The sequence below is a fragment of the Euprymna scolopes genome, chromosome 14, assembly GCF_053919585.1.
Source record: "Euprymna scolopes isolate OS-2025 chromosome 14, ASM5391958v1, whole genome shotgun sequence".
Lineage (NCBI taxonomy): Eukaryota > Metazoa > Mollusca > Cephalopoda > Sepiida > Sepiolidae > Euprymna > Euprymna scolopes.
The window spans coordinates 60,590,174-60,617,878 of NC_136495.1; the positions used below are offsets into that span (position 1 = coordinate 60,590,174).

Genomic DNA, 27,705 nt, shown 5'->3' on the forward strand with positions numbered 1-27,705 from the left:
CAGACTTAAACTCAAACAAAACCAACTTGCCCCCTCCCTTGAGGCTTGCATTTACTAACATCCGTTGGCTTAGAACTAATTTAGATGATGAAGCATTTCTCCTAACAAACACTCCGGATATCTTAGCACTAAGTGAGACTAACCTATACTCCTCCATCCCCTCTAATTACTTTAACATGCCTGGATATCTCCCACTCTGCCGTAAGGACTCTGACAGACATATGCATGGACTTGAAGTCTATATTTGAAACACCCTCCCTTTGACTAGAAAAACAAAACTAGAATTGGACGATCAAGCCTTTATGTACTTTAGACTTAATATCCAACATAACATTAGCTACTTTTATTTTCTCTACCACTCTCCCTCGACTCAGGACTATACCCTAATAAACAAAGTCTCTGACAGTATAGATACAGCACTTTCCCTCAACACTAGCACACGTGCATGTATTTGGTGACTGCAATGTCTACCACAGCAACCGGCTTGGATTCTCTACTTACACAAACACAGCTGGTAGCACAGCACATAGCTTCTCTATATCTCATTCCCTATCACAAATGGTTACGTTTCCAACCCGTTTCCCAGACCAGCAAGAACAATACGCATCACTTCTAGATCTGTTTCTCACCACAGTTCCTGATGATTGTGTAATGAATGCCTACAGCCCACTTGAGAACGCTGATCATGCAGTGATAATGGTTGAAATCGTCCAAAACTGAAGAGCCATTGCTCAAAACAATGAGATATTATAAAAAGGCTGATTGGGAAGCCATCAGGAATCTCATCAGAGATGCCCCATGGGGAAATATCTTTCCTCTTCCTGCTGAACAGTGCGCAAACGAGACCACTGAATGGTTCAAAACGGCAATTGAAGCTCATGTTCCTGCGTGGAAAATTTATAGTAAGCCCCACTCTCCCCAATGATTTACTTCTACTTGTGCAGCTGCCATTGTGCAAGGAAAGCATGCGTACCGCAGATTTAATCGAGTCCAATTCAAACAGACAGAGGTATATAGAAGCCAGAAGTAACTGTAAGAAAGAAATAGCGACAGCTAAGAGAGAATTTACTGAAACCACCAAAAAACGCATCGAAGCACAGAAATTAGGAACCCATGATTTCTGGAAAATCTACAACAGTGTAGTAAATAATGGGCAATCAACAATTCACCCACTATCCAATAATAATGAGGTTGTTTGCTCAGCAACTGAGAAGCCTAATATGCTTGCCAGTCAGTTTGCCTCCAACTCCACACTGGACCCTGCTAACCACCCCTCCCTAACTTTCCTTTGTGAACAGACACTACACTAGATGATCTGAAAATCACCCCTTCTCAGGTGCATGTTCTAAAAAATCTTGACATTTCAAAAGCATCTGGACCTGATCTCATCCGGTCTCTGCAATTAAAAAAGTGTTATGCCGAAGTAGCTCCAGTTCTCTCCAAACTTTACAACAAATGTCTTAATGAATCTTGCTTTCCTGACTGCTAGAAAACTGCTTCCGAGGTACCAGTTTTCAAGAATTCTGGCGAGAGAATTAACCCATTAAATTATCGCCCCATTAGTCTCCTCCCACTTTTCGCCAAAATATTTGAGTCCATAGTTAACCATGCTCTAGTCCATCACCTTACAGATGCTAAACTTCTGACCGACCAACAATATGGATTTAAGCAAGCCCGTTCCACAGCAGACATCCTAACTGTAATCTCTGAACGTATATACCATTCACTGGATAAAGCAGGGAAGTGTAGAGCGGTAGCTCTAGATATATCTAAGGCTTTTGACAGGGTATGGCATGAAGGTCTTTTTAGGAGAATCAGATCATATGCTATCACTGGAAGAATACTTAACATAATTAAATCCTGCTTAGATAAGTGAAAAATCCAGGTGGTCCTCGACAGTCATATATCTAAACAATATGATATAAATGCGGGACTGCCTCAGGGTTCTATCCTTGGACCTTTATTGTTCCTAATATTCATAAATAACTTCCCTGACAAAATTGCCTCTGACAGGGATATATATGCTGATGACACTATGCTCTATAACAGACACGACAAGAAAACAAATGAACACATATCTAAGGAAATGGCAAACACTAGAGGATGGCCTCCAATCTGTAGTGGAATGGGGACAAAAATGGATGATCACATTCAATTCTGCCAAGACTAAACTTGCTTCCTTCAATAATTACAAGAAACCTTTACCACCAATAGCAATGGCCAAAGACTCTTTATCTGAAAGTACTTCTTTTAAACTCCTTGGCCTAACGTTCACAGGAAACATGAGTTGGAACAATTACATTGAGAGCATTGCCAGGACCGCTGCGAAGAAGGTAGGTTCTCTCTATCATGCTAGAAAGCTACTAACGCCCGAAAGTATCCTGTACCTCTATAAGGCCACCATTCGCCCATGTATGGAGTATTGTTGTCATATTTGGGCTGGTGCATCTGCTACTAGTCTCTCGCTCCTTGACAAGGTTCAAAAGAGAGTTGCCAATCTGACAGGTCCTGAACTGGCATCTAAGCTTCAGCCTCTGTCCCATCGACGAAATGTTGCATCCCTCTGCCTGTTCTACAAGTATTTTAAAGGTGAATGCTCCGATGAACTGCGAGCACTTGTACCCCCTCGACGTAAATACCGCCGATAAACCTGACAAGCAGCTAAATCCCACTCCTTCACATCAGATCCCTGGATGTAAGAGAGCCTTCTTCTACTCCAGTAGTTTCTTCCCCAGAACTGCTAGACTTTGGAATTCCCTTCAAGGTCCCTGCTTCCCCAACTGTACTGACATGCAGAAGTTCAAGTGTAATGTGAACTGACATCTTGCTGCCCAACTCCCTACATAGTACCCCTGTAGCTTATGTTCCTGATAGTAACACCCTACATCAAAGTGGCAATGTGCCTTATTTGGGGTGAAAATGTAACGCCCCCCCCCACACACACACACAAAAAAATTAATACTAATATTCATACATGCTTTAAGTTTACAGAATTTTCCATTTTGTAAATGTGGAAAATTTTTTTGAATATATATGAAAATATATTATGGCAAATAAATTACACGGAAATGTTTATATTCAAATGCCTAATGATTTTCTCTGGGAATGAAACAAAGGTTTTTGTGAAGCTTACTTGCCATAAGTACACTTTCATACTCTTCCTAAGCTATACTCCTGTATCAAGCACTGTTGAAGTAAATAATGAACATATGTATACATTATATAGCATATTATTTTATAATCTTCAATTATATAAATGTAACATGCGACTTTGTGTGTGTGTGTGTGTGTGTGTTCATTCCTTATAGACTCCGAAATAGCTGAACAGATTTTCTTTAAAATTTACAGAACTTTAGTGTATAAATCTGGGAGTGATATTAGTTAAGTTTTGTCTCAGAATACCTCCGATGATAATCGATAATCAAACAGTTATTTTAATTTATTTATCATCGGTAAACTCATTTTTTCCAAGTCGTCGTTTAGCAACAATGATAGAACAACAGGCCGTGAAAATACTACTATGGATTAGTTGATTTTTTTTTGTTTATTTTTGCATAACGTGGTCTGTAGGTTCAAACTCTGCATGTAAATTTCTGAATTTTTTTTTCATTAACCGCAAAGAATTTTATAAGGCTTGAAAATTTATGTTTTTTTTTTTTTTTTTTTTTTTGCATAACGTGGTTCAAACCCAGTGCATAAATTTCTTAATGTTTTTTTTTTCGTTAACTGGAAAGAAGTTTATATAAAATAATTTTATAAAAGAAACAGTAGGTTTTCTAGAGTGCAATGTAAAATAACATATATTTTAGACCAAGTTACTGCATGGAGGCATGTGAAGCTTCCTCCCGGGCGATTTCATGGATTTCAATCACAATAAAAATATAAGAGTGTGAAATATTCGTTGATCATCATTTAATCCCGGCCAACGTCGGGTCTCCCTGCTAGTATTATTCCAATAAATAATACATTCCAATGAGTTTAATTTTTAATGGCTGTTTCTTCATTTGTCCATGCAAGGTTTTTAAGCATACCTTGAAGCTTCTAGGAAAATGATTTGTCAAATTCGTTTTTCTATAGTCTATTAATAAATGCGGGAGAAGAGGGGGGGAATTATAAATTAATATATATGGAGCATTAACACTGAAGGTTTGACAACAAATATATATATATAACAAGTGTAAATGTTAACTGAATTAAAGGAATAAATTGTAAGATGATAAACATCATGAAATTTGGAATATGGACTTTTGTTATTTATTCATTATATACTCTGTAATTACATTGAGCTTCTTAAATAAGGATTGGTATATATAAAAAGGAAATATGAGTGAATAAAAAATATTTCCACAGAAATATATATATGTTGCAATATTTTGGAGGAGTAATGGGGTATGATCCCGCACAGTCGGACGATTCTGTTTATAAACGATGCAGCTAAGAACTGACGAATCAAATTAATTCATGTTCTGCTACAAACCAATCAGAAACCAGAATTGCTTCATAAATATTAAACCTTTTCTGGAGCAATCTCACATGTTCTTTCCCGGGTTTCGACACGGTAAGAATATTTTGTTCTGTGAAACTGTCTACTACAAACAAGTCCCCTCCCAGGACTTGTGTGTAACAGCGAACAATCTGAAACTGTTCTGAAACTCAAAATGGCTCACACTTCTAGAATATATATTTTAAAAATTAAAGTATCCATGGGCATGTGTTTCGGTGTTTATGACTCAGTGTAGCTGAACCTAGTAAAATTCAAAACAAGAATCACAGAATTTGAAGCCTTAAGCTCTACTACCAACTTGTGCCTAAAACTAAATGAAAATTCCATGAGCAAAGTTTTTTTCCTCCTTTGTGAGTTGATGTGTGTGTTGTGTCCCAGACAGTGAACATATTCAACATTTGTGACACTTTGTAACATCGGTTAAATTTTGCAGTAAGTTAACTACAAGTTATGTAATATTTTTTCTATTAAGGAGCCACCACTTATCAAGACCAAAAGTCCACTCGAGGATAATGGTTAATGAGTGTCAAGTGGCCGCTGATATCGATACCGTGGTATTGTGTTGGAATATACTGCATTTTTTTTGTAGATGTAATTTATTTATTTTTGTTTGCAATAGTTTTGAACGAATTCAATCATACAAAATGCACATATGTCCAAAAAAAATCGATATCATTTGAAATGTGCATATATCTGAGTATCTGCACGTAGGCAAATGAAGTTAAATAGGATTCATGTTGAACAATATAAGATGTAGTTAAGCAGAATTTGAATAGTAAAAATGTTATAACCGATTGCACAAAGTTAAATAAATAACTTAATGTCTTGCGATCTTTTTATTTAGAATATGTGAACCGCTTCACACAAGCCTATAGAAACTCAAACAAAAATCAATGCATCACCGGAGATTGTTACGCATGACATGTTACAACATTGTTGGAAAAGCCTGAAGTTTAAAGTATCAATGCTGGCATCCCTAAGGGTTCCATCCTGGGCCCAATTCTCTTTCTAATCTTTATCAACGATCTCCCAAATCACATTGCAAGATTATTCATCAACATTAAAGCCTCCTGTTTTGAGCTTCAATCTATGCTTCTTCCTACCAAACATTTGCAACAAATACTCATCTAACTAACCCAACTGTTAATAATTTCTCATACTTTCTATCTGTGCCTAAAACTAAACGAAAATTCCATGAGCAAAGTTTTTTTCCTCCTTTGTGAGTTGATGTGTGTTGTGTCACAGACAGGGAACATATTCAACATTTGTGACACTTTGTAACATCGGTTACATTTTGCAGTACGTTAACTACAAGTTATGTAATATTTTTTTCTATTAAGGAGCCACCACTTATCAAGACCAAAAGTCCACTCAAGGATAATGGTTAATGAGTGTCGAGTGGCCACTGAGACAACACCGTGATGATTGGTAATTGTGGAAACTGGGCAGAATTTGATTATATAAGAGGATGGCTCAACAAGAACTTGTTTACATTGGACTTGAAAAAGGCCATGGTATGGCCAGCTGAGAAGCAGTCCCGTGGTATTGTGTTCTACAAATGGATAGTTCTAGGAAATAAACTGTGTTTATGAAATTTTTATTTAGTTTTAAGCACCGATAGAGAGTAAGGGAAATTGTTGACTTATTGTAGATGAGTGTTTATTATGAATGTCTTGTAGAAAGGATGACCATAGATTGAAGCTCAGTTGAGCTTCTGCTATGAAAATAACGATAAAGCAGAGATGGACTCATAATGTCTCTTCTGCGGGAAAGAAATAGTAGGGAAGAGAAAATGATATCAGATCTCAAAGGCAGTTTTGTACCCCATAAAGACAGCCAAGAGTTCTCTGAACAGCTCTTCTCCAGATGTGGAAACAGTACTCCATCTTATGGCATATTTGGCTCTTATACAGGTAGAGGATTCCATCCAGAGTGAAATACATTGACACACCGGTTCTTACCAGATCACCAAAGTTAAGCAATGTTGAGCCCGACCAGTATCAGATGAGTGACCATTTGGGAAGGCGAGGCACTGTATGTACTGCATGGTAAAATACCAAGTTGAGAAACTGGCGCGGTCTATCCTCTCAAGGGTAGATAGGACTCTCTTAAGCCATGGTAGGCACTCTGTCTAGTGATGGCATCACGATAAAAAATACCCTTGATAGCCCTGGCGAAGCATCAAGTATTCAACTACCGACAAGATTTAAATTATATTACTAACTTGTTTAGTGAGTTCAATCTTGGCTATGGTCATGCTGGATGGATCGTGCTGTGCGTTCAATAGTGATTCCTGGGCCAAACGCTTTGTTGATATCACAAGCTGTTTCAGCAGCTTTTCGGCCTAGCTTGAATTGAAATAAGGAAATTTTACGAATTTGCTTATTTTCCATCTTGCATTGAACCTTCTGAAAAGAAGACATAATTGTTTTAAAACGATTGTAATTTACACAAATTGAGTGAAATACACTCTTTAAAATGATTTATAAAGTAAAGATAAATTATCCAATGATTTTTCAGTGAAGTCTTCCATTTCAGGTAAGGAGTGAAGGTCAATCCCAGAAGCTTTTTTTTTTTTCTTTACTGGGGAGGAGGGTCGGTCAAAGCCAGTGGCGGCTCGTGCCTAAGATTAGTGGGGATGCTGTTATAAAGAAAACACCTATTTTTTTAATATTGTGTAAAAATAAAACAAACATAAAATTATACATAATTTATACGTATGCACACGTATAAAAATACAATAATTTAAAGGAATCCTAAATAGATGTAAATATTTTACTTATTACATTCATTTGAAAGTAAACTCAATTCTTCTTGTTTTAATTTGTGAGAAAAGATTGATAATTTTCTCCTTAACTTCTGAATGACTGCTGAAGAACTTTTTTATCAATTGAAAGCACTGCAAGTTCATTTAGTCTTTCGCAACCCATGGTGTTCCTTAGAAAAGTTTTTATTCTTTTCAGAGTTGAAAAACAACGTTCTATCTCTTATGTAGTCATGGGAATTGTCAAGATAATTTTTATGGGTTTTGTGATTTCACTAAGAACATCGTTTAAATTGTTTTCCAAAATAAATTTCAGGAGATCAATTACTTTGCAATACTCATGGATATCTGACCTACTATAAAATATTTCTAGCTCAGTTTCAAACTTTTCTTTGTCAATCATGGAATATGCTTCAGTTGTCAAGGATATCTCTTCTGTAGGTAGTTTTTTTTTTCTTAAAACTAGCAAAGCTTATCTTGTAAAACAATTTAGCAAGTATTAAATGTTTAGTTGAAGAATATATGTCCGTTATATCAACAGATATATAGTCACACAGTTCTTTAGCTTCGCCCTTGAGTGTTTGTGAAGAATTTTCACAGTATTTGGTGTTTCTTATCTCTAAAATAGCAGTTTTGAAATTCGTTATGTATTCATTGACTTTATATATGCTAATTTCCCGAGAAATAATTTCAACATGAGACATAATTTTATGAAATAGCTCAAACCAAAATATGAAATTTTCATCGTTCAAATATTTCAGAATTCCTGTCGCTTCTGCAACGGTCTCATCTACATATGATGTTGACTGAATTTCAGTGACAGTTTTTTTTATGCTTGAACATTTTCATGAACTCTATTTATGTATGTTAAAGTTCCACCTTGTGGCGGATACACGTAAAATGCTTACATCCAGATGCTTCTTGAAAAATGGACAGACGCTGTGGTGATCTAGAAAAGAAAGTCGGAATAGCCAAAATGTTAGAGATAAATATTCTAGCATTTCGTGTAATGCTTGCTGCATTCCTCATTATTAAATTAAGTTGATGCGCATAACAGTGAGTGAAATGCGCATTATTATAAACTGCTTTTATTTTCACCTGAGCACCAGCTTTTTTGCCTTTCATGACATTTGCATCATCAAATGTCTGAGCTATCAGTTTTTGGCGATTCCCTTGAAGGATTATATCTAATTGTTGTAGAATACATTTTGATATCCTATCAGCGGTTTGGTTTTCTGGAATAAAGAATCCCCAAATGCGTTCAAGTATTTTTTCATCCAAGACGTACCGTAAAACAATGATCATTTGTGTATGTTCAGACACATCTGTTATTTCATCAGCCATGACAGCTACACAGGAAGCTTTGCTAATTTCTGCCCTTAGTTCATTATGGTATATTTGTAAAAGACAGTCAAGTATGTTATTCTGAGTAGTCTTGGAAACACCTTTGAAGACATTACTGGTTTCTAAGTGATTCTTTAAATCTGGATCTAATTAAGATGCAAAATTTAAAAATCCTCTAAATACACTTGGATTTACTGAATCATCTTTTTCATCATGTCCTCATGAGGGAGTTTCAAAGTTCCCACAAAAGAAAATACAATCTATTATTTTAGATAAAATTTCACGGTTCTTCTTAACATTCATGTTATGATGATTGATTGAAAGTCTGCAGGCCTCACTAAGTTTTGCTTTAATATTTATGGTCCCCAAAATTGATAGGGAAACTACATTGTCGACGTGCTTCTCATGCTTTTCAGTTCTATCTTTCATTTTGCTAATAGTTCTGAAACTATCTTTTGTCCATGTTACATCACCCCCTAACAACAAACAAGGAAAGCAGAACAATGCCTTTTTTAGTTCACAGCCGCAAAGCTAACTTTTCCGTTGGTACCATTAAAGCTACGAATATACACTTTGTTGTTGCTAATGCCTGGCTGAGATATTTGAATATCAGGCGTTGAACGGCTTCTTTTCTTAATTACAACTTTATCATGGAGAGACTGCAGTGAAAACTCAATCTGTTGAAGTTCATTTACCGTCGCAGAAGTTATTTCTTGGGGGTGCAAGGAGACCATGGTTAAATTCTTTTTATATCAATTGTATTGGGAAAGGTAAGTACTAGGTAGTCTATTAGTAGAATATCAATTAGGGTAGAAGGAATACAATGTTTATGTGATCCTCTTTTTGCGATTCAACTGAACCGGAAGTTCTAACTGAGTTGAATCATACTTTTATAACTTTTAGGTCACAGATTTTTATTAACGAAAAAAGTTTTACTATTTAACAACGGTTTTATTTATAAAAAGCTTATTGTTAAGTAAAAATAGGTGTATAACAAAATAAGCTTGTCATTAAAATTGCTTTTTTTAATACAAATATTTTTAACTTTGCCATTTTAAGCCGTCAAAAAAGGGGTAATACGCAAAAACATTTTAATCAAAAAACACTATTTTAAATTGTATACACTTTACAGAGTAATAAAAAAATATACAAATATATTTCTTTTAAACTTTACAGATTAAATAAAACAAACAAACGAAAAACATTGTTTAAATACATTCTATTTACAATTTTTTAATAATTTATTTTTTCATAAAAACAAAATCTTTGCCTGCAAACGATGGTAAAGTTAGGAGATTACCATTTAAAAATGGTTTTATTGGATAACAGTTTTATTTAAATTTAAAAATTTGTGTTTATAACAAAACTTTGTAAATAAAATATAGAATAAAAAAGTTTACATGTCTGTACTATGAGCAAACAAAAAAAAATTAAAGATACATGATTTTATTTACAAATCTTTTTACAACTTTTTATATAAAAATAAAAACAAACTTTGCTATTTACTAAGCTTATTATAAAAACGGTTTTACATACTCGTCTTGTTATTGCACATTTTAATTAAAAAACTTTGTTCAAAGTGTAAAACTTCTTGCTTTGTCCTCGTGGGATGTAAATAAATGCTAAAGCTTTATATATATATATATATATATATATATATATATATATGTATGTGCGTGTATATATATGTGTATATATATATATCGTGTGTATATATATATGTATGTGTGTATATATATGTGTGTGTGGGTGGGTGTATATATATGCGTGTGAATATATATGTGTATGTATATATGTGTGTGTGTATATATATATATATATATATATATATATATATATATATATAAGGCAAAAACATTTCTAACTAAAATGTATTTTAAAAAATAAACTTTTCTTCGCTTTTCTATAAAAAAAATGTAAATATTTTTTAGGTACTTATACAGTTTAATGACGACATTAAAAAATGGAAATATTGAGAAAAATTTTTTTTGTACGTACCTGTTATAGACTGAAGTTCTTCGAAAAAAAATTTCACTTCATTTGATCAAGTAGTTTTTTTTTTTTACAGCGAAAAACAATTATTTATCACGACGACGTCAACGTGCCCATTTTGGAAATGTACCTAGCAGAATACCTCCATTTTAGGCCAGATTTCGCAATCTAGCCTTTTTTTTTTCGCCAGAATGAGATGCGCACGTCACATCTGCAATTTTTTTCCGTTTTTTTTTTTTTATTTTTAAAGCAGAATACTATTGAATATGCCAAGAAATTGAAGAATGCAAAGAACTGAAGAATTTTTTACGCGATTATTTTCGAAACATGCGCAGTAGTGTTTACCGATGTATTGGAAAATTCAAAATGGTGCCCGACACTCTCTTTAACGTGGTAAGTTTGGGAAAAGGTGTTATAAATAATAAACTACACAAAATACTATTTAAAAAACACCGAATATATATCAACTTATATATTGAGCGAATTTCTAACAGTACTTTGTCTAGTTTATTATTTATAACGTCTTTCCTGAAGTTACTGTGTTAAAGAGAGACTCTGGCGCCATTTTGAATTTTCCAATACATCGGTAAACACTGTATGCTTTTCGAGCTGAATAAACATGTTACATTGAATAAAAACACTAAAAACATATCCATATACAGTAATACAAACCCTAAGTTTTTTTTTTTAATTCGAAAATTTCGGTTGCATATTTCTAATTTTTCTAATATTTTATTTTTATTTTCTTCTGTTACAAATTTAAAAAAAAAAAAAACACTCCAAAAATGACATCTGTCTTAAAAAAAAAAAAAAAAAAAAAAAAAAAAAAAATTCTCATTCTGGTGGAAAAAAAAAAGGGCTAGATTGGCCTAAAATGGAGGTATTCTGCTACGTAGGGCAGTTACCGGCCCTTGAGGAAAGCTACCTGCCCTTGGGGAATTCCTGGGCGCTGCAATAACATTTCCAAAATGGCCACCTTGACGTAGCCGTGATAAATAATTGTTTTTCACTGTAAAAAAAAAACTACTTGATCAAATGAAGTGAAATTTTTTTTCGAAGAACTTCAGTCTATAACAGGTACGTACAAAAAATTTTTTTTTCAATATTTCCATTTTTTAATGTCGTCATTAAACTGTATAAGTACCATTTTTTATTCTGTAAAGTTAAACTACTACAAAATAAATAAATTTTAAACTACTTAAAAATACAAATAAAATAAGCCATATAGGTAAAATAAAAAATAACATTTGTAACTTCAAGGCTAAAAGCCCGAACACTTTTAATTAAAAAAAAAAAAGTTTGGCATATTATATTTTTGTCTGCTTAAATCGCATTTAAAAGTGTGGGAATTTTTTTTTAATTTTTTTTTTTAAGGTGGAGATTTTATTTACAAGAACACGTTACACTTTTTAATAATAATAAAAAGAAAACGTTTGTAAACAAAGCTTCTTAAAAAAAAAAAAAAAAAAAAAAATAAGCGAAAACGCGCAAACACCGCGTTTGGAACTGCGAAAAATACAGTTCCGATTTGACTCATATTAACCGTTCTAGATCGGGCATGCGCACAAGCGAATTTCACTAAGAATGTGTAACTGTGAATTTCGCAGTTTTGCTTTTGCTTATATGAGTATGGGGACAATTATCGACATTAAGCTTCAGGATTATATATATATATATATATATATATATATATATATATACACATATATATATATATACACACACACACATATATATATACACACACACATATATATATACACACACATATATATACACACACACACACATATATATACACACACATATATATACACACACACACACACACATATATATACACACACATATATATACACACACACATATATACACACACACATATATATATATATATATATATATATATATATATATATATAATTAATATGATATATTATCACATACAAAAAAAAAAAATAAAATAAACGTATTCTTTTTAACGTGTATCGATAATAATGAGTAGAAATGACTTGGGGGTGCTGCAGTTCCACAGCTCCAGGCACGAGCCGCCACTGGTCAAAGCTCAAGAACCACTCTAGGCTAAGGGTTAATGAGCGTTAATTTGTATTTGTGGAACTTGAATAGAGTTTGATTACTTAAGAGGAGGGCTCAACCAGAACTTATTTACATTTTTTTTTTTTTTTTTTTTTTTTTTTTTACATAGGAGTCACCACTCATCAAGATCCGGAGGCCACTCGAGGATAAGGGTTATTGAGCGTACAGTAATCAATGGGATAATATCGTAGTAATCGTTAGTAATGGAAATTTGGTAGATTGGATTACTTATAGATTTGAAAACAATCATGTTATAGTCAGCTGGAAAGCAGTCCCACAGATGGACAACTCCAGGAAAAAAAATCTTTGCTCATGGAATTTTCATTTAGTTTTAGGCATTATTAGAAAGTATGAGAAATTATTGACAGTTGTTGTAGTTAGACGAGTATTTGTTGCAAATGTTTTGCAGGAGGAATCATAGATTGATGCTCAAAGCAGGAGACTTTCTCAAGACAAGAGCCATTCATTTCGATTAGGGTTAAGTAGAAATCAGAGCATTAGCAGTTAAAAGAAAGGAGCTTTGTTTTAGACATATTAAAAATAACCAGCCACCTTTTTCCCCATTGCACCACGTGTTCAAGATTTAAAGGGAGAGAATATCTTAATCTTTAAAGTGTTGCTATAGATGATAGTGTTGTCTACATAAATGTTGATGAATAATCTTAGAATGTGGTTTGAGAAATCGTTGATAAAGATCAGAAAGAGAGCTGTACCCAGAATGGATCCTTGAGGCATGCAAGCATTACGACTTCAACCCATCGATAATTACTTTTATAAACCTATCAGAGAGAAAGGATTTGATGATTGAGAAAGCACTTCCAGATATTCCATAGCTGACAATCTTGTGAAGTAAACTTTTATGCCAAACTCTATCGAATGCCTTTGATATATCAAGAGCTATTGCTCTAGAAACAAAGCCTACATCAATAGGAGGGCCGTGCAATAAATAATGCCCATGACCCCCTCCCATAGCAGTAGAGCAACGAAACTTGGTACAGTTCTTTCTCTACATAGGAACTAACCAGAGTTATGCATTTCTCCCATCATTTGATGCAGCTCTGGAGACCGTTTTTGTAGAACACCCCAGGTTGGTCCTCCAATCACGACGTGACTTCAGAAATCAAGGCTGCATCATCTGGGAAACGCTTTCCTTTTAAAAACAACTGGCTAGGAAGAGGTGAAAGTCAGAGGGTGCAAGGTCAGGAGAGTAGGGAGGATGGGGAAGGATTTCATAACCACACACCCGTGCTTCTGATCTGGCGACATGCGAGTTGTGGACCGGAGCATTGTCCTGCAGGAGGAGGGTATCTTTGCTGATCTTGCCCTGCCTCTTGATTTTGATAGCTTCCCTTAATTTTCTCAAAAGTGAAGCATAATGGGCTCCTGTAATTGTGGTACCCTTTGCTAGGAAATCTGTCATCACTACTCCGTCCTGGTCCCAGAAGACTGTGAGCATGACCTTGCCAGCGGAGGGCTGCACCCTTGCCTTCTTTGGAGGTGGTGAGTCCAAGTACTTCAACTGCATTGACTGGGCTTTGGTCTCTGGATCATAGTGATAGACCCAGGTTTTATCCTGTGTAATCAGGATTTTGAAAAACTTTGACTCATCTTCTTGCCACATCTCCAAATTCATCTTCAAGTACTCGACGTGTTCTCGCTTCTGGAATAGTGTGAGCAACCTGGGAATCCATCTGGCAGACACCTTATGCATATGCAAATGGTCATGAAGGATAGTTTCCACAGACCCTGTACTAATCTTGACATCTTGGACTATTTGGCGAATAGTAATGCACCAATCTTCCAAAATGGCAGCCTCAACTTGACAGACAGATGCCTCATCAATGGTAGAAGGGGGGGGCGACCAGGTCTGAGAGCTGTTTCCATACACTTCCGGCCATGTTTGAATTCACGATGCCAGCGTTTTACAAGGTCATATGATGGGGCATTATCACCATAAGTTTCTTTCATTTCATCAAAAGTCTCCTGTGGTGTGCGTCCTTTCAAATACAAAAACCTGATCACTGCTCGACATGCAACAGGCTCCATTTCACACCTGACTCATTTCAAACACCTGTAAAACAGAAACCACAATTAGTTCAGAGCTGTAATTTGTCACATAACCCGTAGATTGCACATGCAAAATTTCAGCTAGATCAGACAACTGGAAGTGGGTCAGGGGCATTACTTATTGCACGCCCCTCGTAGATTCACTGATCCTGTGTGATATTACAGTCAGCACATCAGGTGGTTAATTTGCAGGATGGAAATCGTATTGATTGTCACTGAGTAGGTTGTTTTCTCTATTTATCATAGATTTGTGTGACTTACTTATAACACATACGATATTTGCTCATAGTTATCAGGTGTAAAGGATATTGTGTGAGAACAGGTTTGTCTTAGATGGAGTGAGGACATAATTTTAATAGTCTAAAGCCTCACAATGTCATACTCTGGTATTGGTGATGGTGTTAACGAAAAGAATAAAGACTTGGACGGCATGAACAAGGAAAATAGAAAAGATGAAATGAGTAAAGAAAAGCAAAGGAAATGCAATTATGCTTCTTAATGAGGGAGAGAGAGAGGGGGGAGAAATAAGAGAAAGAGGGGGGAAATAGGAAGAAAGAAAAGGTGAAATGTTTGAACTTTCAAACTGTTACATATAATTTAAATGCACAGTGAAAAAAAAGCAACAAGATGGAATGAACTTAAAATAATAACAAATAAAGAAAAACAAAAATTAACTAATTAAAAAAACTAATAAAATAATTAAAAACAACACTGTGACAAGTGACAGCTGCTGCTTATGGCCAGATAACCTCAAAATATTTCTGAAACTTTAGGAAAATGGATTTGGATTTCATGTCCTTTATATTCTTTTTGTCATATTAATAAAGTTGTCACCACTTTTCCTGTATCTATGTGCATATGTTTATCCTCTTTACGTAACTTACACATTATCATTTTTTTTTATTGCCTGTGAATAAATTATTTATTAAAAACAAAAGTTCAATAATGTAAAGTATTAAAACAAACTTTTTCAAAGATCTTGTTTTAAAATAATTTCATTATGAAATTAAATCCATCAGAATGCATTTCGACTTATTTGTAATGAAGCCAGGTATTTTAATCTCTTGTTAATAGTTAAAAAAAAAAAAAAAAAAAAAAAAAAAGAATAAATTACTTTGTAGCCTTTCAAAATTTGAAAGGAATTTCCAGGCATTAAAAGTGTTGAATAGAAATCCTTAACTATTAAAAGATCAAAAGTTTTGGAATTAAACATCCAATGATTTGTGTGAATAGAGATTAAATCATTACCTTAACGACAATTTGTAATAGCTTTAAAACAATTTGGTTCAATGAATAATTTAATGACCAACGGAATCTCTAATTAAATTAACTGTAAAAATCTTATTAAAAACACACAAAAAATACTTTGTAAAAACCAACAACACAAGTATAGTTAAAAAAGTAAAACTAAAATTAAATTGAAAAGACACTGATAACACAGCGTTAGTAAAGCTTATGTAAAGGGAAATAAATAAATAAATAAATAAATGGAAATAAATAAGTAAAGGGAAACGTCACTGTGTATATATATGTTGGAAAGCCCAACTAAAACTTGAAAAATCCAAAACAAACACTCAAAGTTTATACTTTCTTAATTAGTGTTGCTCCAGATAAATAATATCTCACTTTTAGCAAAAATTATACATTCTACCATAAACTTGTGCAGATTTCATCAATGGAGGCTGGTTTTTCTAACAGATTATGTTTTCATTAAAGGGAAGTAACTTTGATTTTCCAATCAAGGAGTTATTTCCCGTATGCTGACTTTGATACAAAAGGAATTTGTGCATATGTGTACGTCTAGAGAGAGGAATGGGCTACCTGGAGAAAAAAAAAGAAGCTTGGGGAAGAGGAGAGAGAGAACGATAGAGGGATAGATAGAAAGATAAAAAGTATTAATAGAAATGTATTACACCTTATGCTGGCTAGACCTGTAGTTAAATACATAACAGAGTTTTATGAGACTCAATTGAATACTGTTTGATTATTATATGTGTTTTTCCCCCCCTTTCTTTGCAAAAAGGCAACATAATTTTACATCATGTTTAAAATTAGATAGTATAGGGAGATATATGCAGAAGAGTAGATTTTAACCATTATCATTAATACCAGCAATGAAAAATTAAAAAAATTTTTTTTAAAGAATTGTTTTTGGAATTGGAATCAAGGTTGCAAAGTAGGATGCTAAAAGTCCGACTCCTAGAATTCCTAGGATGCCGACTCCAACTCCTTTAATGTCTGACTCCTCGACCCCTACGTGGAAATCTATTCTGCAGATCCATATACCAGCCTCCCATACCTATTCAGCAAGCATTTTATAATTACTTTTCATGCATATTATTTTTTACATTTAACATTCACTTGTACAATAAATATGCTCACATATACATTCAGAATAAGTTAAGATAACAAAGGGATAAAAAATTTACAATTAAATTTTATTATGCTATCTGTTTAAAAGGGAATACAATGTTAAGGGATAGGGAAACCTCTTTAGGCCATGGCATTTTGAAGCCAAACGCTTCTCATCAGAAGACACATATTATACAGAGAAGAAATTTTTTAAAAGATAATATTGGATTTATGGAAAGAGAATTAAAGGAAAAACAGGAAACTGTACTGAGACTAAAGTTGCTTCCAGGACTGCCAGCAATCACTGTAAAAGAGTAATAAAGAAAGCGAGAGAGTTATATGCTCTGTCCGTTAAGTCCAAAGTAGCTGAGCAGCAGCTTGGTTCCCACAAGTTTTGGCAAATAGCAAACAGAATCCTGAGTAGAAGCGTGTGCCCTATCCCAATCATCATCAATGGACCTGACGTAATCTCGTCAGCATCAGACAAAGCCAAACTCTTTGCCAAGAACTTTGCAGTTAATTCTACCCTATTCGACCAAGGCTGTCAACCCCCTGTATTTCCTTGTGTATCAGAAAACATGCTATGCGACATACAAATATCTGTGCATGATGTTGCCAACCTTGATTTAAGTAAAGCAACTGGCCCTGGCAGCATTCCAATTATAGTGCTGAAAAAGTTTTAACCAGAACTAGCTCCCATACTTACAAAGCTGTTAAAACATTGTCCTAAGAAGAATTGCTTCCCAACACCCTGGAAAACCTCATCAGTATGTCCTGTATTTAAGAATTCAGGTGATTGTTCATCTACCTCTTAGTACAGACAAATAAGTCTCCTGTGCGTCATGCATAAGTTACTGGAATCTGTGTTAAATAGAGAAGTAATTAACCACCTCAGAGAAAATAACCTTCTTAGTGACATCCCTTTGTCAAAAAGAAATAAGAAAAGGTGGTTCCTCTCTTTTGAAACACTCATCGGTTTTTACACCTTATTTCATCTTGACAAAGAGATATTATTCTGAAATATCAAAGGCATCAACCATTCCGGTCCCAAAAAAGAGTAAGACCCCATTTACTGATTTTATATATGATGCTATATGCAACTTTGAAAAATAAATAGGCGTACGATATTTCACTATTCTTCAAGATTTCCACTTGTTTGTCTATTTTTGTTCATTTTCCACACCAATTCTCACACCGGTAACCCACATTTCTATAGCCTTCTAATACACTTATTATTTTATTTACCAGCAATGCTTGAAGCAAACTACCTTTCCCTTATATATTATATACTAGCCTGGGTGCCTGATGTTGCCTGGGTGTTTGGAGGTGTGTGTTGAGCAAAAAAGAAAAAGTGGTAGTAGGCAGGCAGGCAGGCAGGCAGGCTCGAACCCGTGACGCAAAAGGCGGAAAAGAAAGTGAAAGAAAATCTGATGTTTTACCACTACTTCATGATGCGACCAGAAGTTTGGAATATTAAAATTAAGCAAAGTCAATCCAACCGATACGATGACTTGCAAAAATGGCTTGCAAAAAATCGACCCCTCCTTGTAGAAAACTGCCCGATTGAGGGTGAAGGAATAAATGTTTTGGCCAATTTTTTTGATATTTGGCTTCAAAATAATACTGGTCTTGTGAAAATCTGTTGCCTGTGTCAAAAGTTTTAGGCAGACATACATACATACATTTAAACAGACAGGTGACATTCATATTATAGATATGTATATATATGTTTGCTTGTAAATGAACCAGCAGCTCGAGCACTGTAAAAATAGTGGGTGAGTGTTTATTTAAATGGACATTGGTTGAAGTCATTTGCGAGCACTGATCTGATGGGTCGAACTGCCGACTATCAACGTGATGGTTGTAGGTTCAATCCCTCGGCTAGAGAAAGGTGCTAGTCTAACCGCACTGATGAGTTGTGATACAATGAAACAATACTAAGCCCCCCCCCTCCTTTGTGTAGAGCACTGTCGTAAATGTATCTTACCTGCTACTCAAATGACTATAAAGTGAGGCTTGCTGTTCGTTTGTAAATAAACAAGCAGCTCAAGCACTGTAAAAGCGGTGGATGAGTGTTTATTTAAATGGACATTTATTGAGATGATTTCCGAGCACAGATCCCATGGGCTGATGAGTGGAACTGCTGACTATCAATGAGATGGCTGTAGGTTAAATCCCTGGCTAGGGAAAGGTACTAGTCTAGCTGTATTGATGAGTTGTGATACAACGAAACAGTACTGTATGTAAATGACTTTCTCTCTGTCTGTCTGTCTATCTCTGTCTCTGTCTCTCTCTCTCTATATATATATATATATCGCAGTACTTCCTGTGTTGGGAGGGTGCAACAATATAAATATTAAGGATTAATTTTTATATAGAGTGGAACAATAAAATTGTTGCTCTATAAAAGACATGATTCCATTTGCATTTGATGAAAACCAGTTTTCTTTTTTTGTTGCAGATGATCTACTAGTTGGCCAGTTGTGTACAAATCCCAAGAGCGATAGGAGCCTTTCTATCATGTCTGAAAATGACACAATGTTCAACGAGCAAGATCAGAGATGCACTGCTCTACAACTCATGCTCTTTACCAATTCAAGTTATGACAACAGGGCCATTGCCACCACCATCAAAATGCTAATCTGGACAGCTCAATGCTTAAGAGCACAACTCAACAAAGTTTCCAGCCACGGTTATGGTATTTTGTGTGATTTCAAGTGAGAGCCACATCATGCCACCTCACATCTTCAAAGTTGGCTTGAAAGTCAACACCAAAGTGTACCTGGATGTGCTGAAGAATGTGGTGATCCCCTGATATAATCAGGTGGCCGCTGCAGACACTGTGTGCGGCATCAGGACTCGGTGCCGGCCCACAAGTCCAAAGCGACCAATGGCTTGGCTTCAGGAGTTCTATGAATTTGTATCCTTTTCTCACTAGCCCCTCTCCTCTGACCTGAACCCGCTGGGCTACTTCGTTTGGTCATACGTCAAGAACATCACCAACATGACCTCCCACAACACAAAAGCAAGCCTGATTACTGTCATCTGTCAAATATTCGCCAAGCTCCTGCCAGCATTTGTGGAAAAGGCATGCTCCCAGTTCCAGACTCATATTGAGATGGTGATTGAAACTGAAGGCAGCTACATTGAATAGATGTCAGCTCTACTACATAATCAAGTTATTTGAATTGATTTTTGGCATTAAAAATTTTAAAATAAAGCTATAGTGTTGTTTTCTTTAGGGCAAAAAATTATCATTCCACCCTGTATTTGCTATGTACTAAATTTCTTAAAAATCTGTATGCAAGCTTTTTTTTACTATCTTTTTTTGCCCCCCCCCCCCCTTCAAATTTTGTATAAATCTATGGTCCAAATTTCATTAAAAAATCTTTTCAGTATTTTTTAATCCATGAGTACATTTATTTTAAAGGAAGACTTCTGCCTGTTTCCGCTAAAAATAAGTCAAGCATAAGGAGTTGGTTTTATATCTATTATCTATGGTCCAAATTTCATGAAAAAGGTGTCCAGTAGTTTTTCTTCTTATAGATAAAGAAACTCACAGACATTCACTGACATTACCTGGAAATTTTAAAACTTCCCTAACAGCCAGAGTAATAAAAACCAATGAATCTGATTGGTTAGAGGAAACGTTACTTGGAGATAAAATCTGTCACAAAGCATAGATTTACATATTCAGCCTGATGAATTATTGGTAATAAAATAACTGACACTTAATAGCGAATTTCACATGGAAACAATGGTATCTACGTATGCCTCATATTTTTAAGATGATTGATAAGGTAGAAAATGATTTATTAAAAAAAAATAGAAAATAGAGTTTGAAGAAAATGATCGCATTTGCTTATGCAAGACACAGGAGAGTTCAAAAAGAAGGTAATTTTGTTTCGATTTCAACTGCAATGTTTTACACGCTTAAAAGTTTTTTTTTTTGTTTTTTTTAAATAATTCAATAATATTCAGGTAATTTTGACTGTGTAATTTGGAAGCTAACATTGTAATTTATTAGAATTGACAAAAAAAAAAATCAGTAAAAACCATTGTTTTTTTAATCGGAAAACTTCATTTATTGACTACAAAATTTCGTTCTGATAGTGTAGTAGTGTTACATGATAAGGGCTGTCCCCTTTTCATGTAAGTATAAAAATAGAGAATTTAGTTTAAAATGAAAATGAAAAAGCATAGGCGGAATTCGAACCTCGTAATCTAGTTTAGAAATAGATTACGTGTGAGAATTTAAAAATGTAAAATAAACATTTGTTTAGAATATAGATAAAATATTCAAGAAAAGAATGTGAGCTGTCAAGTTTGTTATGAAATTTTAAATTGAAAGAATGCAGCTTATAAGATAATGTTTTTAACATATTGAATATAGGTTAAAATTCCTTTTGTAGAAATAGGAAAAGTTTTGGACACGTATGTCCAGGACACGTGAAAGAATGCACATGTTTTAACATGTGTATGACGTCACGGAAAATAGAAAGTTCGAGGGATAGAGAAAAACTTGAGAGTTAGACAGTCAGTGAGAAAACTCAGAGAGATTCAGACGTCTAGGAGCGAGACGTCACTTCAAGGAAAAAATGTGAAACTTTGAATTCTTGATGATGGAATCACGGCCATGTGAAGAATAAACCATCAAGTGTTTTTTGTAAAGCTCGTCTTGTGTCTTATGATTCTTAAAAAAAAGGTAAAGTCCAATTGTATTATATATTTGTGTTATATGTCTTTACATACACATCGCAACATCATCATGTCCTCACTCAAAGAGCTTTCTCCTTCTCTTCCATTCTACACAACAAAGAAAGAACATTTTAATATATAAGAATTATAATATGAACTATCCCTCTCTAGAACTCTTACAACAAGTCTCATACAACAAAAATCTCTCTCTTAGAGTCTTACAACATCCCTCACTGTAATAAGGATCTTTCTAAGCCTCATCTCTCTCTCAAGACAAACACAATAATAAGACTCTTACTCTCGCTCTCTCTAAAAAGACTCTCTCTAAGCATCTCTTCCTAAGACTCTTTTAATGAAACCCTTATGCAACAGTAGCCCCAAATAACTTTATATGTTCAATCAGATGTTGAAACAATTTGTTACACACAGAAAAACATTCTGGTAGATTTAATATGTAAATACCATTAGAAAAAGTTTTTGTTTAATTGTAATAATTGTTTTTAAAATAAATTTGTTTGTTATTCATTCATTTAATGATTTAATATTTTCCATATACAATTTGTGATGTTGATGTATTTATCAACTTTTTATTTAAAATGTTTTCTACTTAAACGAAGCAGAAACTTAAGCTACTGTTGTTAAACTTCAATGACAGAAACTGATTGCTAATTAGTCGGTTAATGCAACAATGGTTTTTGTTTATAGTAATAATTATACTTATAATAAAGTTAAGTAATGTTGCTGACTAATATAGTTTTCTAACCAACACCTACACATACAAATCAGCTTTGGCAACCATTTAGGCCAATTCTTGATAAATATGTTTTGGAAAATAAGCTTTTGTTTTGTTCACTTTCAATAATTTTTACATTTTTTTCTGGCTCGACAGGCATCTATGAAAGAAGCTGGAGGTACTCTCACTCTCATACTTGCATCTGCCAATATTGCACCCACTTACACCAGGAAGTCGTTTTCATAGGTTAATTATTTTGTCATAGCACCATTAACCATTAATAAATATATTTTTTCACCCCACTATCGCTATTGTCTGTTAGATACTCTACATTTTCGACTTAAATATGGAACACTCCCTTCAACTACACTTTCTATTTTCATGGATTTTGATTGGCTATTCCAAATGCTTTCTTTTACATTCCCAATTGACAGAATAAACAAATAGCAGATTGGAATTCAAAGAACACTGAGTGGTCTTTGGAGTTAATATGACAATAGTCATTTAGATTATTCATACTTTTAAATATTCAATTCTAAATGCATATTTTTCGAATTATGATTTCTGTCAAAACAAAACCCTCATTAGGTTATTAATTTAAATTTCTATTTTTCCCCCCTTCTGTCCTCAATTTTTGTGGGCTTACACAATATTGCCGTGAAACATGGTATCAAGATTTAGAGATTGGCAGAATAGCATTTTTGGAACACACTAGTTTTCATTGTGATTTACAAAATGACTACTTAATAGTCGCTTTGATTATTCTTGCAACATTATCCATTCTATTTTATGCTTTTGTTTGAATTTCTTTCACATAATAACAAATTTTACCTTTTATTGATAGAACACACATGAAACCCTAGTCCCCTTCAAAGTAATCTCCTCCAGCAGCAATACACTTGTACCGTTCCAATGAAGTTCTGAAAGGCCTCATGGAAGTCCTCTTGCGTGAATGGATCGATGACTATTGTCACAGCCTCTTTCATCTCCTCAATTATCTTATAACAACAGCCTCCAAGGGTTTTCCTTGAGCTTAGGGAATAATCAAAAGTCACAGGAAACAAGGCCCAGACTATAGGGGAGGTAGGGAACTGTGTTGATGCCCATCTTGGTCAAAAAGTCTGTGACAATGATGGAGTTGTGAACTGCTGCATTGTCCTGGTGGAAATGCCACTGACCAGATTTGAAGAGTGCTGGCTTCTTTCATCAGAATCTCTTCATAAACTCCCTTAAAATCTCAGCATAGTATTCCTTTTAACTGGCTGTCCAGTGGGAACCCAGTGCATGTAGATCATGCCAGTGTTGTCAACAAAAAAAAAGGGATCATCATAAGTTTCTGAGTGGATTTGCTCTGAGAGAGCCAGCATGCTTCCACTGTTTCTTGGTCTCTGGGTTATAGCAAGAGATCCAGCTTTTATCACAGGTCAACAGAGGATCAAGAACTGCGGGATCTGAATTGGTCAGCTTGATCATCTCTCTGCTGTCATGACAACATCTTTCTTCCTGATCTTCTCTGAGCACCCTTGGGACAAACCATGCACAAATCTACCACATCTTTAGTTTCTCACAAATAATTGTGTGTACAGTTCCCACACTGACATCAAACTGTGCACTTATTGTCTCTATAGATACATGACGGTCCTTATACATGAAATTCTTTATCTGGCCAATCAACTCTGGTGTTATGACTTCATTACTCCTCCCACACCTCTTATCATCCTTCACACACTCAACACCTTCCTTGAATCTCTTATGCCACTCAAAGACTGATGCTCGATTCATGCAAGATGGTCCAAAAGCTACTAGAAGCATTTCATATGTTTCTGTGGCATTTTTTTCAAGTTTCAAACAGAATTTTATTGCATATCGTTCTTCTAAAGTATGTCCAGATTGCATTTTTTAAATTCACCAGCTGTGAAAATCAAGCTTTAATAGGGTGTATTCTAATTCCTGCTGTAGTTATTTATTTGAACCTGAAATCATAAAAATTGGTCGGTCATCTCATAAGATGTATAGCAATAACATACTGAATTTTCAAGAGTCTACAACAATTTTAAATGCCTGGACAAAAAAAAAAAAAAAAAAAAAATATCTGGAAACTAATTGAAGGCACTTCATATTTCTCAATCAAAAGCAGATAACATCTTTTTAACGTTTTAAATGACCATTTGCAATTGATGTTGTCTGTTGTCCCTTCATCCTAATGATTATCAGTTTTTATCATCATGGTGAAGAAATGTTGCAACTGCTTGTTTACAAGGAATATACAATTTATGAGTGCGTTTGGAAATGGGGGACAGATTTTCATTACCCTTTTTTCAAGAACAATTGTAAACAGTCGTACTTAACAGTAAAACAATGAAAAGTTCTTTCTTTAAATAGAGATAACTTTTATGCATGTTCATAACAAATTTTCAGTATTGTTGTTTCCTTTTGAAAGCAAATAAAAACAGTTTGAACTTGGCACTAAAATTAACAAAAAATACTATAAGATTTAGAGTAGGATGAGTATTGCAAAACAATTTAACTTAAAACGATAACCAGGCAGTTATGATGACCCACATATATACCCGAGACTTAATGAGCTTTAAAAAGACGGAAATTGTCCATGCAACAGAACAATTAAAAGTCAATTTATAATTTACAGGCAATTAAAAGTTAATTGACTATAACAATTTTGTAATCACTTATTTATAACATGTTTCAACAGATATATTTTCAGTAGAAAAATGATACACTTTCACACATACACACTAAAATTTAGATAGATTTCCCAACTTATGGGTGACGGCTCCCTGTGTGCACATATATGTGAAGCGAGAGAGCAGCACAAAAGAACAGTATTTTTTTGTAAACAATTCCAATCAATTTTAACTAAAAAAGTAAAAACTAAGAGAAAGTTACTGAGTATTGGATGTGGAAACCGGAAGTCATTTTCTGATGGAACAAAAGTCATCCATCATGAATTGTTTGAAACTGTAGCCTTCACAGCAAAATGAATACTTTCATTAACATAAAAATTTTGTAATCATTTATTTGTAACATGTCTCAACGTATACATTTTCAGCAAAAAAAATAAATGAAATAAAAAATAAAACCCAACTCACACACAGGCACGCACGCACACACACACACACACTTAAAAAATGATTAAGATTAAAAAAAAAAATTCTATTTTCCGTTATAATTATATGCGAAACAGAACTGGTCCACCACTTTAAAGTCTAAATATTTTTTCCTTTTATTCTTAACACCAAGCTTTTCAAGTTGTTCACATGCAATTTTCTATTTAGGTAAATTAGCGTATATTTTTTTCCCTTTCCATCTTATGCATGTTTCACAATTTAAATTTTATCATTTTATGGGCAGCTCTTCACAGACGATCATTTACTATAAAAAAACAGGCACACTTGCAAAACAAAGCAAAAAGGAAGAAAGGTAAACAAGAAAGGTAAGAATGGTATATCAAAATCACTAAATATTCACTTTAAAAATGACAATCAGAGAAAAAATTTCCCCTAAAAACATCTGATACCATGTTAGAAGATTCTGAAGCTGCCATTTTAGATTTAAAAAGCATAGGATTATCATCTTGGAAGTTGCTAAACAAATCATGTGTCAATTATATTTTAATTTTTCCTATAAATATAGAGTAAATAATCCTGACTCCAGAAAAATATGTAATTTATAACCGATAGTATTAATTTTACTGAAAATAAACTTAAGCTTGTAGATAATTTTTTTAAACAAACAAGGCACGGTACCACTTTGATATACGGGGCTACTATCAGGGACATAAGTTGCAGGATCTTTGTGATTATAGTAAAAATTAATACGGATTCTGACTTTGGAGTTAAGAAAACAACAATAGTGAAAGTTTGAACAAAATTAAAAAAGGGCTCCCTTTTTTACATGCGCAAATTTTAAAATCTAAATGAACTAAATGACTTTTCTGGTTTTTATTTTTTTTTTTATTTATTTTTTTTTTTCACACAGGAATCACCACTTATCAAGGCTCGGAGGTGACTTGAAGATACAGATTAATGGGTATACATTAGTCAATGTGATTATAGCGTAGTAAACATTTGGCCTTCGGGCCGGGATCAAAGTGTAGCATCTGTTCCGGCAGATGCTGCAAGCAGGGACCATATGTGGGGGCGACCCCACATATAAGACCTTGGTCAATGTAGGGGCTACCCTTCATACCAATTGTCGCTATCCAGCTCCCCTACTCCCCGGAGAGTTGGTCCCCATTTCCCCTTCACTCCTCACTTTAAAAATCGGCCTTGTGCCTAATTTGCTCAGTGGGGGAGCAAATAAATACCTCAAAGTGTAGTATCTGTTCTATAGATGCTGCACTTAAGATAATTTGTACCAGTCAATGGAGGGAAAACCCTCTATACTGGGACAATTATTATTTTTGGTAACCAGAGTGCCCCCTTTTTGCCTACTTTTAGGGGAGCTGGTTTTTACCCCACATTAAAAACGGCCTTGTGCCTAATTTGCTTTCGTGGGGAAGCAAATAAGTACAGTAAACATAAATAGTGGGAACTTTGTAAATTGGATTACGTAGGGGGACGGTTCATCAAGAACTTGTTTACATTGGACTTGAAGATAATCAGACTTGTAACTTGTTTTATTTTACACATTTGAGTGTATACATAATTTTTGAACAGAATTAAACATGAACTTTTCCATTATATAAAAAATTTCTGCTAGCCACCAACCAGAAACCAGAATTGCTTCATAAAAATATTGAATCTTTGCGCATTCCAGCACATAATTTTTTCGTGTCAACACAAGAAGGATCTTTTGCTCTTTGCCTTCAAAATTATAAAGTCCAAGATCTGTACAGAACAGCTACCGACTAAAAGTTCTTCATCTTCAGGACTTGTACAGAATAGCTACCCATGGGAAACGCTTCTGAAATTAAACATGGCTTTAAATTCAATTTAAGCTGTGTTAGAAAATTACTCACACTTGATAATATCCTATATATCTACAAAGCCACTATTCGCCAATGTATGGGGTATTGTTGTCACATCCGGACTGGTACATCTACCACTAGTCTCTCCCTCTGAGACAGGACTCAAAACAGAGTCTCAAATAATAGGGCCAACACTACCAACGAAGCTTTAACCTCTAACATCCCTG

At 34.4% G+C, this 27,705-nt stretch overlaps 2 protein-coding genes across 4 annotated transcripts in view; one reads left to right on the forward strand and one right to left on the reverse strand.

Annotated features, from left to right (window-relative positions):
* LOC145293043 (thymocyte nuclear protein 1-like) overlaps positions 1-27,705 on the reverse strand; it is a 177,672-nt gene that overhangs the window by 17,836 nt on the left and 132,131 nt on the right. The gene's annotated exons all lie outside the window — the stretch shown is intronic.
* LOC145293042 (leucine-rich repeat-containing protein 56-like) overlaps positions 20,890-27,705 on the forward strand; it is a 252,031-nt gene continuing 245,215 nt past the window's right edge. The window contains exon 1 of one of the 2 annotated variants that reach the window (XM_080139348.1): positions 20,890-21,014. The gene's annotated coding sequence lies outside the window, so the exon portion shown is untranslated. Of the gene's footprint in view, positions 21,015-22,774; positions 22,798-27,705 lie in introns of those variants that run through there. The other variant, XM_080139349.1, reaches the window with a different exon arrangement.